Source organism: Sturnira hondurensis, unplaced genomic scaffold (assembly GCF_014824575.4).
Source record: "Sturnira hondurensis isolate 20B ecotype Veracruz unplaced genomic scaffold, ASM1482457v3 Scaffold0024385, whole genome shotgun sequence".
Classification (NCBI taxonomy): domain Eukaryota; kingdom Metazoa; phylum Chordata; class Mammalia; order Chiroptera; family Phyllostomidae; genus Sturnira; species Sturnira hondurensis.
In genome coordinates this window covers 192,800-209,602 of record NW_028097016.1, presented here as the reverse complement: position 1 = coordinate 209,602, position 16,803 = coordinate 192,800, and the positions used below count along the sequence as shown (strand labels likewise).

Below are 16,803 nucleotides of genomic sequence, written 5' to 3'. Positions count from 1 at the left end.
GCAGGGGGCTGGGTCTGTATAGATCCAGCCCCACTGATGGGAGGAGGCTGCTGGCACTTCCCCTGGATACTCTACTCTGTTAGCCGTGAAGAGGTGGGGCCAAAGGGAATGTCTCCAAGTCCTGGGGTCATTCAGTCCTGACTGTTCTCCCTTCACTGTGCTCCCATTCTCTGTCTGAGCCCCCGATCCACCAAGCTCTTGTCCCACTCACTGAACTTCTGTCATTGCCCATGAGCCCCATACGGAGCCCCTGTTCCCCCACTGTCCTCCTTCACTGAACCCCTGTCCTCCTCCAGCCCTGGTTCCCTCTCACTGAACCCCCATCCCCTCTCTGAGCTCCAAGGATTTAGAGCAGGGAGGGATTCTGTCCACTGGGAATCACAACGGCCAGCCCACCTGGTAGGGACTCACGGTAGCCATTTCCTAAAACATGGCCATCTAGATGGGGCAGAATGGGGGGGCAGAAGGGCAAATATGAAATCTCCAGAGTTTCCTGGACTGAAGCTGAGGATGGCGGCCTTGGAGCCAGACAGACCTGGGTCCCATCTCAGCCCTGTCCTTCTTCGCTGGTCGAGCGGCCTTAGGCAAGTCCCTGCATTTCTCTGAGCGTCAGTTCTCTCATCTATAAAGAAGGGACAATATTCCTCTCTTGCAGGGCTGCCTTGAAAGTGTAGTGAGCAAGAAAGAAGCCAAGTCTGAGTGTCTGGAGCTCAGAGAAGGGAGCAGCAGAGGGAATTCAGAACAGGGCAAAAAGAGAGAAAGCAAACCTGGGTTGCCTATTCACGCCTACTCAGCACTTCCACACATGCAGCCCCATCGGGCCCTCCTATTGAACTGTAGGCCAGGAGTTTATTCTCTCATGTTACAGATGAGACATTGAGTGTCCTGATCTGGGCAGAGGTCACCAAGCTAGTGCTTGAACCTGATCCAGTTCCAGGAATAGGGTCTTTGCATGAAACAAGAAGACGGGTTTAGAGCCCAACATTTGTGATGATTGAGAAACATTGTCAGTGCCATTTGTCTCTTAGTGGCTGTATGAGGATGTCAGGAGGAAATAGGAGTATTTAAAATAATCATAGATTGACTGGCACATAGTAGGCACTCAGTAGATACTTATTGTGTGAATGAGTCTTTGAGAAACCAGAAGTGTGAGCGCATGACCACTACATGCGGAAGAGCAATGGTTGGGTTGCTAGAAAGACCAGACCCTGTTCCCACCTGAGGACACCTGTATCTAAATCCTCCAGACCAAAGGCAGCACTACGAGTCCCCACCAGGATGATGGAGGTGCAGCCTTCCAGATTCCAAACAGAAGGTGAACAGTGGAGAGGAAAGTTCCCTTTAAACTTTCTGGAAGTCCAGTCGCCCCTACCTTGGCCCTGGGGGATGAAGAAATTATACACATGGATTGGTCTGGTCATGTGCTGAGACTAGCTTACCTGGCGAAGTTCAAATCCTCAATGTGCAGCACCCACAGGGCACGGAAGATACAGGACCCGTCTTCACTTATCTCCTCAGCTTCCCCCGGCTGACACAGCTGGTCCAAAATTATTCCTGAACTCGCTTGTGGATTTGGAGCAAGGATCAGGTACCCAGGCACCTCTGGGAGTTAGGCTAACAGACCTTTGGATGGCTCATGGGCTAATCCTTCTGTGAGATGCCACTGTGGTTGGCGCAGGCTGGGGTTTGACCAACCTGTTTGTACCCCAGCTTTGCCATTTGCCAGCATGGTGTTTGCTGAGCCTTGTCCCTTCACAGAACCTCACGACGTGCATGGATCACAATACCATCTGCAGATTCCCCAGTTTGCAAACTCGATGCCATTTTTGAATCTGGTGTTGTTGGCAAAGTCTGGCACAGTTTGCAGCTTCCAGGGCCCTGTGATGTTCTCACAGTCCTGTGGCCTCGTGCTGAACCTGAGTCTGTTTGTGAAACCTCAGATGGTTTGCAGAACCCAAGCTCTTCCCCTCTTCACATCAACCCACATAAGGAAATGCCGTTTTGCAAACCAGGCAAAATAGGAGAATTTATTTTAAAGAACAATCTAAGTTTGGGTAGAAAGGAAGAATCCTGGGCTCCAGACTCAAGGCCCCAGTTCTGGTTCCAGCTCCGACATTACCTTGCAGTGGGACTTGGAGCAAGTCCTTTCTCCTCTCTGGGTCTCAGTCTTCTCGTCTGCTCAATGGAGATTGTGAGGTCAAACTCCCACCTTCTGGTCTGCTATAAGGATCACTGTGAGGATGCCCAGAAGATGGGGGCTGGGGGACGGAGGGAAGGAAGAGTGGCCAGAAGCTCCTTCCTGAAAAAGGTTCCAAACTGCCACCTCAGCACCTTTGCTCCCACTTCCCCTGGCCTGGCGGCTGGGGAGCGGATATTTATAAATGAGCCCTCATCCTGGCAGACAAGCAAGGGGCTCACTCAGAGCCCCAGCCTTCCACACCCCAGGCGCTTCCTTGGGGTTCGGGCCCCAAGCTGTGCAGTCAGGCCCCCGTGCGTGGCTCTTTAAGGTAATGTCATAGTTATTTCACCCACAAGGACTCTGACAGTCAGAGAGGCCACGGGGCTACCTGTCAGGTGTACAGCAGAGGTTGGAATCTGAGCTAAGGAGAGTGAGGATGACACATGACATTCAGAAGGTCAGAGCAGGAAGGAACTTGACATTCATTTAATTCAACCAGTCCTTTTTTCGGATTGGGAGACTGAGGCCTGAAGAGAGGCAGGCTCTGCTGTATGTGTCGTGATTGTATTTCCTTAGGTTTCAGTTTCCTCTCCGGTGGATGAGAAACAGACTCCATCCTGGCAAAATTTCAGGACTCTCCCCCTCTTTATTGGCACATCTCTGGATCAGAACCCAGGAGATTTCCCAACCCCGTGAGGAGAAGCTCAGGTTGGCAGGCACATGGGTGGCCCCTCAGCCCCACCACCGTGGCTCAGCGCCCCAGCCCTGCACAGCTTGTGCCGTGTGCTCTGTCTACAGCTCCAACTCCTCCCGGAGGTTCCTCCACAGGAAGCCTTTTCTGCCCCAACAGCAGCCTTCCCCTGGGTCCAGCTGCCTCCACTGGCCACCAGCCACTCGCCTCAGTCCAGAGAGAGTGCGTACCAGGTTAGAATCTCTGCACCCCTCTCTGAAAGTGGCAGCCCTGTGCCTCAGAGAGAGCATGAGCTTGGGCATCAGACAGGTCAATCCTAACACAGAAAGAAGATCTGTGGGGCTCAGTTTCTCTACCTGTAAGATGACGGGAGACCTCCTGGCAGAGTTACACTAAATTCCACCACCTTTCCCTATCTTCAACTGGGCATGTGCATGGCTTCTCTCTTCTAGGCAACTGTAAACTCATCCAAGGCCTGGCTGGGTGACCTGGGGCCAGTTACTAGCCCTTTCTGATCCTCAGTACCCTTGTCTATGAAACGCCTTCCCAGGGCTGTCAGCAGGCTCCAATGAGCTGATGAATGGATTAGTCCTTGCTAAGTTCTGAGGGCTGAGCAGATACAACCCATTATTAATACGGTGATGATGGTAATGGCGGTGACTTGTAATTCTGGAGGCACAGCATGAGAGAGAAGTAAATCAGGGATGTGCTAGGTTGGTCTGACCTAACTGACAACCCCCCAGGAATAAATCACAGGGACAGGCCCCCTGAGGTGGGAGGGAGCTCAAGGGCAAGGCTGGGGTTCAGCAGGCAGGCGGGGTGTTAGCGGGCCATTGTTAGCAGCTGCTGTCCTGTGGGTACTACGGGACTGGGCCCTCTCACTGGGTCCTGACTGGGTATGGGCTGGCCTGTGGCCCCCAGCCCCAACTCTGCCACCAACACACTGGCATTGGCCAGGTTTCATTTCTGGCCCAGTCCTCAGTGTCCTTATTATAAAATGGCTGGGGGGCAAGGGATAAAGGAAACATCTCATTCTGCTCCATCCCTGTCTTTTGAGAAGGACCCCGTGAGATATCAGATGCTCCATGGCTTTGTGAAGTGTCAACTGTGGGACATGAGGGGTTGCAGTTATGAATAATTAGGCTCCTGGGAGAGGATGCTGGGAGACTGGAAGAGGAGACAGGGAGCAAACATTTGCCCCTGGCTTCTGGTGAGGAAGAGCCCCAACCACCCAAAGACTTTGCAACACTGCCCCCTGGGGGCCAGAGGAGAGCTCTGCGCCCCAGGCTTCGGCAAAATGACACACAGGGAAAGGGGGCTGGAAGGACTATGTTGTCAGAGGACACTATAATGGATAGGCTAGAAGAAGCCCTGTGAGGACAGGTGCTGCCTCTTCCACCCTCTGCCTGCCCACCCCACGCAGAGTATTCCATTTCACAAGTCTCTCAAGCAGTCCCACTTCTTCCCATTGCCGTTGGCACCCTGGTCTCCCGTCAGCAACCCTGGCTTGGCTGTGGCCCACCTCCTCCCCACCACTTCCTCACCTTCCATCTCACCCTCCAGCCCATCTTCCTGGGGACCAGAAGAAACTTTCTAACCCCTAAATCTGACCATGCCCTTCTACCCAGAGTACAGCCGTGTCCCCGTGTCCCACCCCAGCCCTCAGGATAAACCCATCTTCCTCAGCCTGGTGGTGGGTGCCCTGGTCTCTCTGTCTGCCTTCTGCCAGTTTCGTATCTTCACTTGCAATGAGATAAAATAGTGGGTGGTCATGAACAAGACTTTGGGGTAGGACCTTGTGTGTGTAACTCCTGGCTTCTCTGCCCGGGAGCCACGCTACTTAGTTCTTTGTAGGTTTTGTGGTGATGGCGAATAACCGTAATATCAAAATTACCATTTTAACATTTCAAGGGGAAACAGTCGTGTTCAGTGCATTCACACTGTTGTGCAACCATCTCCACCATCCCTCTCCAGACCTCTTTCATCCTCCCAAACTGAAAACTTAATTCATGTCTCTGTTTTCTCATCTGGAGGATGGGGCTAATAAATGGACTTGGTTGGCACACTGCCTGATAGGTAAGTAGGTTCTCGAAAAAAATGCTACTATAATTTTTTCTCTTGAGGAAACTTCTCTGAGAAGGAGGCACAGCAGCATGCCCGGGTTATCTATAGAAATCCAAAGACCAGTCCTGCACATGTCACTGGGAGTCCAGGACCTCAGGGCGGACCCTCGCTGACTGCTGTCTCAGGTGGTGCTTTCTGCTGCCACCACAGCGCTCTCTGGAGAGTGCAGCCCTCCTCGGTCCAGGGGAACTGCAGGCAGCAAGGATCTTCCACCCTGGGCAGCCATGTCTCGCCCCTGTACCGCCCACCTCCTCCTGCATGCGGAGGAAAAGTTCACCATGGGCTGATTCATGAGGAATTTTTCCAGTTTCTTTATTCTAAAACAGGTGTAACAGGACTCTATATGCTCAGAACTGAGCTTATCTTATATTTTCCATCCAAAGAAATATATATGATTAACCCAGAGGCCATCTCTGCCATATCAACAATAAGGTTGATCATCTATGTAATTAAAAAATGTGGTGCCTCTATTTGGGGAATTTGCTGATAAACTCAATGAGCAAAAATTGCCCAACTAGAGGAGGCGAAACAGGCTTCCGTCAGAAACATCCAGGATGCAATTGATCTGGAGAAGTCCCAGCAGGCACGGGTTCAAAAACACCATTACCTTTTCGATGTCCAGAGGAATAACATTGCTATGACCTTGGAGGCAAAAAATGGCCTGGACCATCATATCTCTGTGCAGAATACGATGCGTCAAAAGAAACAAGAGCACATGATAAAATGGATGGAGAAGCACGTGATGCAGAGTATCTCTGAAAGCAGGAAAAGGAGACAATTGCCAAGTGCATTGCAGAACTAAACATGCTTGCAAAGAAGGCTGAGTACAGCCAGTTCTATTAACGCCTCTATCTCAACTGGGGCAGCTAGAAACAGTTGACTGACTGGAAACTAGGCTGTGTGGCAAAAATCTCTCTGTATCACCATCTACCGGAGTTACAGTTTACCCCATGTAAAAATAAAAGGCTTGAGTTTCATCTAGTGAGAGAATTAAAGCAATCTACTTGCCAGTGGGGTGGAAGAGGAATAAATCCAAAGGCCGTTACTGCCTGGATTCATTTCTGTGACTGAGCAGAGTTTGGGACAGCTGCTAGGGCAGTGTGCAACATGCTTCATCTGGGAAGATGAGTCACTTCCTCTCCTGATGGGGTGATGTGCCTGAGATCGGGAAGATAGGAAGCAGAGTGAGCGTGGGGAGCTGCTTCTCAGCCAGGCTAGCCCTCTGCAGATGCTCCAGTGAGAAGGGCATGGGCAAGGAGAATTTGGCCCAGCAGCAGGGCCTGGGCTGGGCTAGCAGAGGACCCCCAGCTTATCGCTGTTCTAACTCTGTTGGAAGGGGCTGGAACAAGCTAACTTGTTTTCATCAGGGTTGTTATTCAGGGCATTGGCAGTTTGCATTTTGCTTAATTCTCTTCTTCTCATGTTCTACCCACAACACAACCACTCCCTCCACTCTGCACACCGTTTTCCTAGATTCACTCACTCCAACTGTTCCTGTCACTAGTGTCTAAAATTCTCTCACCACCCAAGTGGTGCTGTCCTTATCTAAATGCCCTTTCTCCATTTTTTTTTTCCTCAAGGTGGAACACAGATGTGTCTTCCTACTAGGAAAGAGAAACCAGGCCTGAGGACCTACACAGAGAAGCCCTGGTCTCTGGCAAGAGCAGGATTAGATCTGTCCAGCCAAAAGGCTTCACAGCAGTCTTGTTACCTGGAGCTGGTCTGCCTGAGGCCAGCCTACAGTGTGTGGGTTCTTGACTTTGTGCAGGAAAGATTTCACAACTCATCCAGGTGATTTTGAGAGCATGTTTATTAAAGCTGGAGAGAGTGAAACAAAGGAAGGGCTTGTGATAGCAGAAACAATAGAGCGTGGGGTTGCTTTGGCTCTCTATAAATGTTACAGGAAAGAAGTGAGCTGTGCTAGGTTGCATGAATTCACTGAGAAGTAAAAGTCACAGTGATGGAAATAAGCCAAGGTAGGGCTACTTTTAGCTCATTGCAAAGTCAGAGAAAAAGGAGGTCTTGGATACTAGTTCGGGGGTGAGCCCGGGACAAGCTGCCGCTGCCCACTGCTCTCCTAGTTGCAAGTCTCCTGGGAACGCTTAGAGCTTAGGAGAAAGTAAAAAGTTCATGCCTGAGAAAAGGCATGGGCATGCTCCAGAGAGAGCCCATGCCGGGCCCTTTGCCATGAGGTTTTTCTCTTCTGTAGGCAGGAATCCTAGGGGAGGTGTCAGGGGAGGGACTTGGCAGAATACGCATTAGTCTTCCAGGTGCGTTCTTCAGTATGTTGATTCATCAAAACCAATGTACAGAGGAGTCACGGGCATTCCCTGGTTAGTTTTATCTTTAAAGAACATCATTGAAGAGGGACCAGGACCGGGATGGGTCTGCCCTGGCTCGGTCTGGAATGTGTAAATCATTTGTTCCTAAATGTCCTTGGTTAGGAAAAACAAGACCTTGTGATTCACTAGCTGACTGTAAATTACTTAATATATTTGGCTTTGTTTAATTATTTTTGTCTCAATTTCCCTCATTCTACTTGCCAAGGAATTTTCCCAGTGCCTATCTATCGTGCCTCAGTGTCAGAATCAGAATTGGGCCCAGACAGGGAGTGTAAAGGGGCAGAAGGTCTCCCTGAGGGTCCTTAAGTTGGGTACTCCTGTCACTCAGGTTAAAACCACCATGTTCCAGAAATAACCACAAAGGAAGGGACTTCAGCATAAGCAAACCAATGCAGTCTTCAGAGGCACATAGGCCTGAGCTGTGCCAACAACTAGCTGTGTGGCCTTGGGCAGTTAGTTCAGTTTTCTAAGCCTCAGTTCCCTCAACTGGAAAATGGATACAATAATTAGGACAGATATTCATTACACGTCATTGCATTAACTCAGGTAACATTCCCAACTACCCATTATAAGCACCAGTTTACACATGAGGAAGCCAAAGCACATAGAGGTCGGGAGACTTGCCCAAGGTTACACAGTTGGTAAGAGGCAGAACCAGGATTTAACCTAGACATTTGGCCCCAGAATTCACATCCTGAACAATGGGGGTTAATGGTCTCAAAGGTCTATATTGAGGTCTTAGTCATCTGTCCACAGTCCCCAGGCCATGGGGTTGAGTACAGAGTTCAGTACTAAGCTAGGCACCTTTGGGTTCCAGGTCCTTTCTACTGATGACCATCTGAGTGACCTTGGTATGTCACTTTCTTCCTCAAATCTCAGATTTTCCTCTCACAACAGGAAGAGCCTGAACCCCAGCTGGTGACCCCTAGATTCTGCTGTAACTCAGACTGTCTTCCAATGTCCACCTGTTCCTAGGGGTCCCCCAGGCACCCCTGGCTCAGCAAGGAGTTCATCACTGGCCTGGAAACCTGCCCCTCCCAGGCCCCTGCTCTGAGCTACCAGTCTCACTGGAGTCAGGCCCATCCCTGACTCTCCTCCCTCCCTCCCTCCCTCCCTCCCTCCCGCCTTCCCTCCCTCCCCACAGCCTGCGGCAACTGTCTGGTCCTTCATAGCCCCGTCTCCTCCTCTTCCCACCTTCAATTCAGAGCCTCCTCCTCATTTCTCCTAGACCCTTGCTCAGTCTCCTTACTCTTCTATGACTCCAGTTTCCCTGTCCTAATCAATCTCCCATGTTCTACTAGAGTCATCTTTCCAAACTCTGATCTTACAGTACCCAGCCCTGCTCCTCAGAGCAAAGTTTGTTTTGTAGCCTAACAATCGATGCCCCTCATCACATACCTACAACCTACCTGACCAGCTCCCTCCCCTCGCCTGGCCTGGCCCCCGCCCAGAGCATGCTATGCGCTCGGGGCTGCATGTTCCCCCCCAGTTGAACACCTGTCCTCCTTTTGTCACCCTTCAGGGACCACCTCCAAGTCCCCTCAAGAAATACAGTGGATGAGGTCAAGATCATATCCTAGTTGTCGCCATGGCCTTGGTCAGTGAGCATGGTACAGGCTGGCCAGGCCTTTGGGAAACTTCCCATCAGCCAGTTCCCCTGCCTCCAGCCAAGAGACAGCCTTGAGGGCGGAAAACCACGGGGCAGAAGACATCCAGGGGGTCACCTCCGGGACTGTGGTGGTGATGGCAGTGGAAATCTTCACAGCACTTCGCAGTTCGCAAAGTACTATTTTACCCAGAATATCTTACTAATCGTTCGCTGTAGCTGATCTTGCTGGCACTGTCATGCCTGTCCCCAAAGGGAGACAGAAGCAGAGACAAGTAAAGTCACTCGTCCAAGTGGAGCTGGTAAATAAAGGAGCTGGGATTTGAACACAGGTGTGTTTGGCCTCCAAAGCTGATGCCGCTCTGCCTCCTAGCGTCAGGAAGAATGGTGCCAGCGATGAGCACTCGGGAGGCCCCAACACCGGGCCCTGCTTCTGGACTCTCCACCCCAGAGCTCCATGGGCCCCCTGCCCATGGCCAGGAAGCAGCATAGGCTCTCCCTGGACGTATTTATAATTTCCGTCTTCTCCTCGGCACTTTCTTTTTCCAGACGCTGTGTCTTCCTCATGCTGGTGAGGGTGAGGAGCCATGGGGATGAGAAGGAGAGAGACAGAGTGTCACCAATGACTTTCCAGGGCGGGCAGCTGGCCTCTGCTCTGACAGGACCTTCAGGGCACTGGTTGTTTTCTGTTCTGAGCTCCAAAATGTTCCTGAGATCCATGTTTCCTCCCAGAGACATATCTGGACCCCCCCCCCCATTCTCTAAGGAAGATGAGACCTGGATGATGAATGTTATCGTCTTCCCATGACCCCAGGAGAGAGGGACAGGGCTTCTGCAGTCTTGGTGAGAAATGCCAATGACGCCAGCTTGTGACCTTCACCTCTTCTCAGCCTGCACCACCCAGCACAGAGCCTGCTCTCAAGAGATACTTTCTCAATGAGCAAACTCATTTCACAGAAGAGGAAAGAGAGTCTTCAAAAGCTAAATGCCAGGCTTGAATCCACATCAGTCTGGCACCAAGATCCAAGCATGTATTTACTATACAGCCTCCCAGTCCCATTAGGTGGAGAACAAACTCTCCTGCAATCTCAGTGTCCCCATAAAATCTTCCCGCCACTTTTGTCTTAGCTGAGACTCCCCCCTGCCAACTGGGCCACTAAACCTGCAAACTTGTCTTTGTCCCATTTTTAAAAATATCTTCTCTCCCACCCGACTCAGGAGGAGTCTCAATCCTGGGCTCAGAATCTCCTTCTCTGTCAACCATCCCTGCCTCTCCCACCCCTCTGCTGGCTAATTTCCACCAACAAGTGGTGGGAAATCTGCTCAAACATCTCCAATTTAAAAGTACAACAAAATCCGTTCTGATCCCTCAATACTTTCCAACCATCCACTTCTCTTCACAGTCGAACGAACATCTTGAAAATGTTGTCCACTCACTACCTGCTCACTCTCTAACCTTCCATACCCACTCTTCCACTGGACCTGCTCACCAGGGACCTGCTCCTTGGTGGATCCCCTGGACGCTTGTCACGTCTCATCCTTCTGGTCACATTAGCAGTTTTTTCTGCTGCTGCCTACCTGTGTCCTTTGGAGCTCCTCTGGGCGATCACACTGCCCTGGTTTTGCTTCACTTTCTGCCACCATTTTTTTCTCATCGTCTTTTGCACTTTCTTCTTGTCCTGCCTCAGTTTCAAGCTTGTTTCTTCCAGGTTCTGTCCTTCTTACTCTACACTCTCTCAAAGCTCCGTAGAGCATAGACCTCCGAGTCTTACACTGCAACTCAGCTCTCCCCTGAGCTCCAGACATAAACCCACAAATATCTGCCAGACGTCTTTACTTGGATGTCCCACAGGTTCCTCAAATGCAGCATGTCCAAAGCCAAGCTCAATGTCTTCCTTCTAAACCTTCTTCCCATCTATAGTGCCCACCACCCACCATCATGTTCCCCATCTCAGTCAGTGTGGCCACCACCGGCCTTGTCGTCCAAAAAAGAATGCTAAGCATCATCTTGGACGCTTCCATATTCAGTTATTAAATTCTAACTGTTCTGCCTCAAACTGTTCTGTAAGCCTTGATAATTAAGAGGTGTGGGCCTTGGAAATAGACAGGATTCTAACAGAGACTCACTGTCGGCCCAAAGTAGGAACCAAAGCAAACTCAGTTCCTTAACCTCCCATGTTTCTATAAAGTGAGAGTAATAAAAACCAGTGCTTAGAGGGACTGAGCCTATGCTGCTTCCAAGTTTCTGACCACCTGGACACAGTCATTGGCACAAGCAGGCTCTCAGTAAAGGGCAGTGGCTTCTGACATTATTACCGTTGTTACGTCTCCCTGTTTCTTTCCTGGCAATCCAGCTCCCTGACAGGTTTCCCTGAATCTAGCCTCTCCCACCAGAGTCCTTTCTCTCCATGGCAGTGGGTGTGATCTTGTGAAATATGAGCTGACTGTCAGTCCCATGCCTACAGGCTGGCCCTGGCTGTCCAATGTCCTTGTGCTGAGTTTTTATTCCCTGATCTAGAATTCAAGACCCTACTCACTGTCAACCCTGCCGACCTCTTTAGCCTCATCTTTTGAGACTCCCTATCTCTCCCTCAATACTGCATCCCAAACACACTATTATCTGCTCTCTAATACTTCTGCTTTTTTTTCCTCACTCCTTCCTGACTTTGTCCCTGCCTTAGTGGCCTGGAATACTCTCCTCATCTGCTTAGAATTCATGACCCACCCAAAAGATATCTTCCATGATGCAAGTCCACTCTGTTCCCTCCTCTGAGCCCTTTAACTCTGTAGCAGCACAGGTCACACTGGATAATTAATTGGTAGTCAGTTTTCTCATTGGCTCTCCCACTGGATTGTGTCAATTCATTGTGATCATGCACCCAGCATAAAACCGGCTTCATTCAATGTGGAATGAATGATGAGCCTCAGTTCTCCTAATCTTTAAAACGGGCTTCATATGCAGCCAGGTCTGGATAATCCAGTGGAGGGCAAGAGCGCTGGGGGCTGGAGGAAGATGCAATCACAGAAGGTTCCCTGGAAGAGGTCAGACTTAGAAGTCTAAGACGTCTCAGAAAGAGTGAGAGTGGGCAGGAAAGGGCAAGCGAGTGGAGATTCGGGAGACTGAGGGGCTCTCCGCTCTGTCACACTTGTTCCTCTAGCTTCAAAACACTCAAAGGGATGTCCCCACCTTTGCCACCACCCCCTGGACAATAGCACAGCACTTTTTATGTTTATACAGACAATGCTCACAGCGTTTTTTTCTCACTTGTGTGGTTGATTGGCTCTGAGGCTAGACTGGGAGTTAGCAAACTCAGATTCTAGATTCTGTCTTGTCCTTGGGTCACCGTGTGACATGGACAGTCCCTCGCACCTCTGAGCCTCGGTTCCCTCATCTGTCACATGGGGATACCAACTGCTTCTCATCGGGCGGGAAAGGCTCCACAGACCACAGAGCTCTGTGCCCCAGTGAGGATTATTAATCTTGTTGTTCTAACATCAGCAAAGCCCGGTGGTAGCTGCTAACCAGCCACTTGGAAATCACAGGAAAACATTACTCAGGGCCCCAGGAGACAGACACCCCAAGGTGCAGGGCCCTTGCAGGCTAAGGATGGGCAATGCCTTGTGGTTTAATGCGACTAGGCTCAGCCTCAGTCTGTTCCCCCGCCACTGAGGCAGCACTGGCTTGGGAAAGAGGGAGCAGCTGGAGTGGCCTAGGTAGCAGGCAGGTATGAAGGCTACAAAGAAGGTGCCCAGAGCTGGTTGGAGCCCAAGGAGGGACAAGGTTGTGGGAGGGCAAGGTTCAGGAGGCAGGCACTTAAAAGCCCTCACATCACTATGACAAAGGCTCTAAAGGAAGGGAGATGGACTAAACTATTTCTGCCCCAATTGTAGCATTCGGGGCTGGCTGGCTCTGCTGCTGGCTTGTTAACTGTGTGATGTTGGCCAGGTCCTAGCCCCTCTCCAGGCCCCTACCACCTGATCACCAACAACAAGGGAGCAGGACCAGCTCTCCATAAAGTCAAGTATTGTCTGATTCTGCAGGAATGCTGGAGAGAAAGGCCTGAGGTTGGCAGGATGACCATGCTCCAGTCTCTGCCTGTGGGAACCCTGAGAGGCAAGGTGCTGGGGGCCCCGCTGAGACTCTGGTCATATAGGAAAGGAGTCAGAGCCAACCTCCAGCCCCCAGAAGCTCCCAGGCAGGTGAGGGAAATGGGACGACAATGCTCAGAACGATCCAGGCTGCCAGACAGGGGTGCTCCAGTGCCTCTCCCTTGGTGGACCCTTAGGGGCCCCGTGCAGAAGCCAGGAGTCTGGCTTCCGGTGCAGCTCTGCCAACAACTCCCTGTGTGACCTTGAGTAAGTGATCTCTTCTCTGAGCTTCTTTGTCACGTGAAAAATGGGGAGAACTGGGGATGGCACTGCTCGCATTTGAGGGATGATTCTGGCTCTGACATTCTGATCGCCCTGCACAAGCAGCTTCGTGGGCCTAGTCAGTGGAGGGAATGGCCTCCCAGGGAGATGGGGTTTGTATCAATTTAGATACTAAAACAGGAGAAAATAAAAATCCCTTCTGGCTAGTCCACTGTGGGGAGAAGCTCAGTGTACCTCGGTTAACCCATTCAGTCCTTAATTCATTTACTTAAAAATATTTGTGGAGGGTTTATCGTGAGCTGGGTTCCCATGCATCAGGCGTATCAGGACATGGGGCCTGGCTGCCGTGACCATTCTCCGTGCAGAAGTGCCGTCTGTCTCTTTCTTAAGTCATTTGTTGAAAAGAGCATTTTTTTCTAGCCACATAGAACCTCTATTTCGTCACTAGACCATCTGAAACTGTTTGAAAACAGCCTTCAGAATGAAACAGAAATTATGGTTGTCTCTGGCATCAGCCTAAGAAGTGGAAAGAAGAAAATACAGTGGAATGTCTGTTCTCAAACTCAATTTGCTCTGGGAAACTGTTCAAGAAGTGGTTCATTTGAAAACTGAATCTCCTTTGTTGCCTGAGAGACACATGACTGATCACACAGGTATCACTGAGCATGAAAGGGTTGTTGGGTCAAGAATTGAGAAAGAAATTTTGTTTAACAACCAAGATATTTTTTCCGTGAACAACTTGGTTGAGAAATGTGAATGTTTAAGAACCGATATGTTTGAGAACTGAGGTTTGACTCTAGAACCTTCATTCTAATTTTTCTCCAGGTGGAAACCAGAGCTTCCAAATTCTCCAGGGGGCCTGGCTTGGTGGGAAGAGTCCAAGGCTGGAGCCAGGAGACCTGGCTTCCAGGACCAACCCTGGCACTACTCTGCGGCTGACCTGGGGCAGCTCCCCACCCCCACCCTGACCTGATTCTTCATTTGTGAAGAAAGGTTCAGGGCCTGCACTCTCTGCATGGCCATCTCCATGCTTACACACTCTGTGACATGAGAAAGGTACTGTTGGAAGAGGGAGAAACCGCAGGTGGCTTTGGAAAACCGATAGAACTGCTCTGGGCTTTGTGGGGGCAGAGAGGCAGTGACTTGGATGTCAACATAACCTGGCCCTGGATTGCTCAGTCAAGGTAAACAATGAGTCTACACTTCCCTCTGCTCGGGTCTGTGAGTCGGAAAGTCCCACTCGGGGTATCTTGGGCTGCTATGCATGCGCGGTAACCTTCTCCACCAGCCTCCAGGGAGCAGAGTTACCCCCTGCAGAGTGCTTGGTCTTCTCTCCTGGCACTGGTTCTGAGACTTTCCAGTTCTCTGTGGTGCCCTCTGCGCTGGAGCCAAGTAAGGAAGGCTCCAGGGTATGGGCATGAAGTGGCAACAGTAACACCTGCCGAGCTGCAGCCGCCAGGAGAAGGAAGACTTCTGGGGTTTCTGGGGAGCTACCCTGAGATTTGTTTTCTCCCAGTAGGGGGAGAATCCACCTCCAACTTGGGTTCCATTCCAGAAATGACTTCTTCTACTAAAGTCATATAGCATGCCTCTGCCCTCCGAGGGTGACCAACACCTGGGTTGATTGGGAACTAAGTAATTTCCTGGGACATGGGACCTCTAGTGCTAAAACTAAGCAGTGCTGGCAAATCAGGATGTTTTGTCCCTAAATATGACCAAGAGAGAATACAGCCTTGACTGGTGTGGCTCAGTGGATTAAGCGCTGGCCTGCAAATGAAAGGGTTGCCAGTTCAATTCCCAGTTAGGGTATATGCCTGGGTTGTGGGCCAGGCCCTCAGTAGGGGGTGCACAAGAGGCAATCACACATTGATGTTTCTCTCCTTCTCTTTCTCCCTCCCCCTTCTCTAAAAATAAATAAATAGAATCTTACAAAGACAGGTCATAGGGCACCCAGTTTCGACTTAGACAGACAGAGAGCCCCAGCAGAATGGGTAAGGCAGACAGTGCTCTGGAGCGCTCCCTAGGGGAAGAGTCCCCCCTTTTAATACCATGATAAGACATAGAATGGGAATCCTCATGTGAATGGAAATGTAGAAACAAAGAACACTGATTCCGGAGACACAACACCCCAGCTCAGAATGAGTGAGAGAAGAATGGAGTGGGGCGTAGAAGAGGAACTAAATTCACAGCTGTGCAGAAGTGGTTCTCCCAACCATCCCGAGAAGGGTTCCCATCAGTTCCTTAGAGCACACAAGCTGGAAGTCTATCACAAGCCTCTGACAATCATCTAGGTTCAGAGGTTCATAAGTAGAGTCGATGGAACTTTTGAGTAAGATGTGTGGAATTTCCACTCCTGGGTTTTCACTCTCAACCAGTCAGTCATCCTGTTGTCTTCACAAGGCCTCACGCGAAAGAGCGCCATTCAGGGACTGCTATGTAGAGACATCTGGACTGGATGGGCTTGTGCCAAAGGACAGCAGTCAACATTCTGGTGCTGACAGCAGGCAAAATGCCAAAATCGTTGACATTACCACACCCAGTGTGACCCTGCACCTGTGGTAGCAGGACCTAGGCTTCCACGTCAGACCTCCTTAAAGGAACTACTTCAATGAATATTGAAGCTACTAGATTTTTTACCTGAACACAAATGGATACTGCTCAAGAATTTTTCTCTCAGATAGAATAAATTTGTCCCCTGAACCCTGCAATCTAATTGATGTGGTTCATTTATGTTATGTTAAAAAAATGTTTTTATTTGTTGATTTAGAGAGAGAGGGGAAGGGATGGGGTGGAGAGAGAAACATCAATTTGTTGTTCCACCTATTCATGCATTCATTGGTTAATTCCTGTATGTGTCCTGGCCAGGGATCAAAACTGCAACCTTGGCAAACTAGGATGACATTCCAACCATCTGAGCTAACTAACCAGGGCTATGTTGACTGTTTTTAAAATAATCCATGGATCCAGGTTTGGAAGGCTGCTTTACTCTAGCTGAATATTAAACTTCCCCTGTAGCATTTCAGCCAAAAAGAGCCCAGCTTTGCATACCTCTAGCTATACAGAACTCACTAATTTTCAAGCCACCCTTTTGCCTAATGGGATAGTTCTATTTGTAAGAAACTTATTCCATAGGTGGGGCTGAACTCTAGGCCCCTGGTGCTGCTAATATTGGCCCGAGTTCTATGTTAGGGCTGTTCCCGCCCTATGACAGCCCTTCAGGTGTTTGCATCTACCTCTCCTCTTCACCAGACGGGACCAGCTCTTACAACCATTGCTCCTTAGACATCTCTTGGGCATCTTAGTTGTACAATGACATTCTAAGCACAAAGAAACTGACAGGATTGAGGTCCATGATTGGAAAGAAAACTGTCAGAAACTGCCATGATTGGAAAGAAAAAGATGTTAGTTAATGCGCCCCTGCTTGTTCTGGTTTCCAGATGTGTGCCCATGCTCCCAGTATCTGTCTGCAGACGTCCGACCCTGACCCACT

The 16,803-nt window shown here is 50.1% G+C and overlaps 1 pseudogene; it reads left to right on the top strand.

Moving 5' to 3' along the window:
* Positions 1–5,113: 5,113 nt before the first annotated feature.
* Positions 5,114–5,837, top strand: LOC118981629 (ATP synthase F(0) complex subunit B1, mitochondrial-like; annotated as a pseudogene).
* Positions 5,838–16,803: the final 10,966 nt, after the last annotated feature.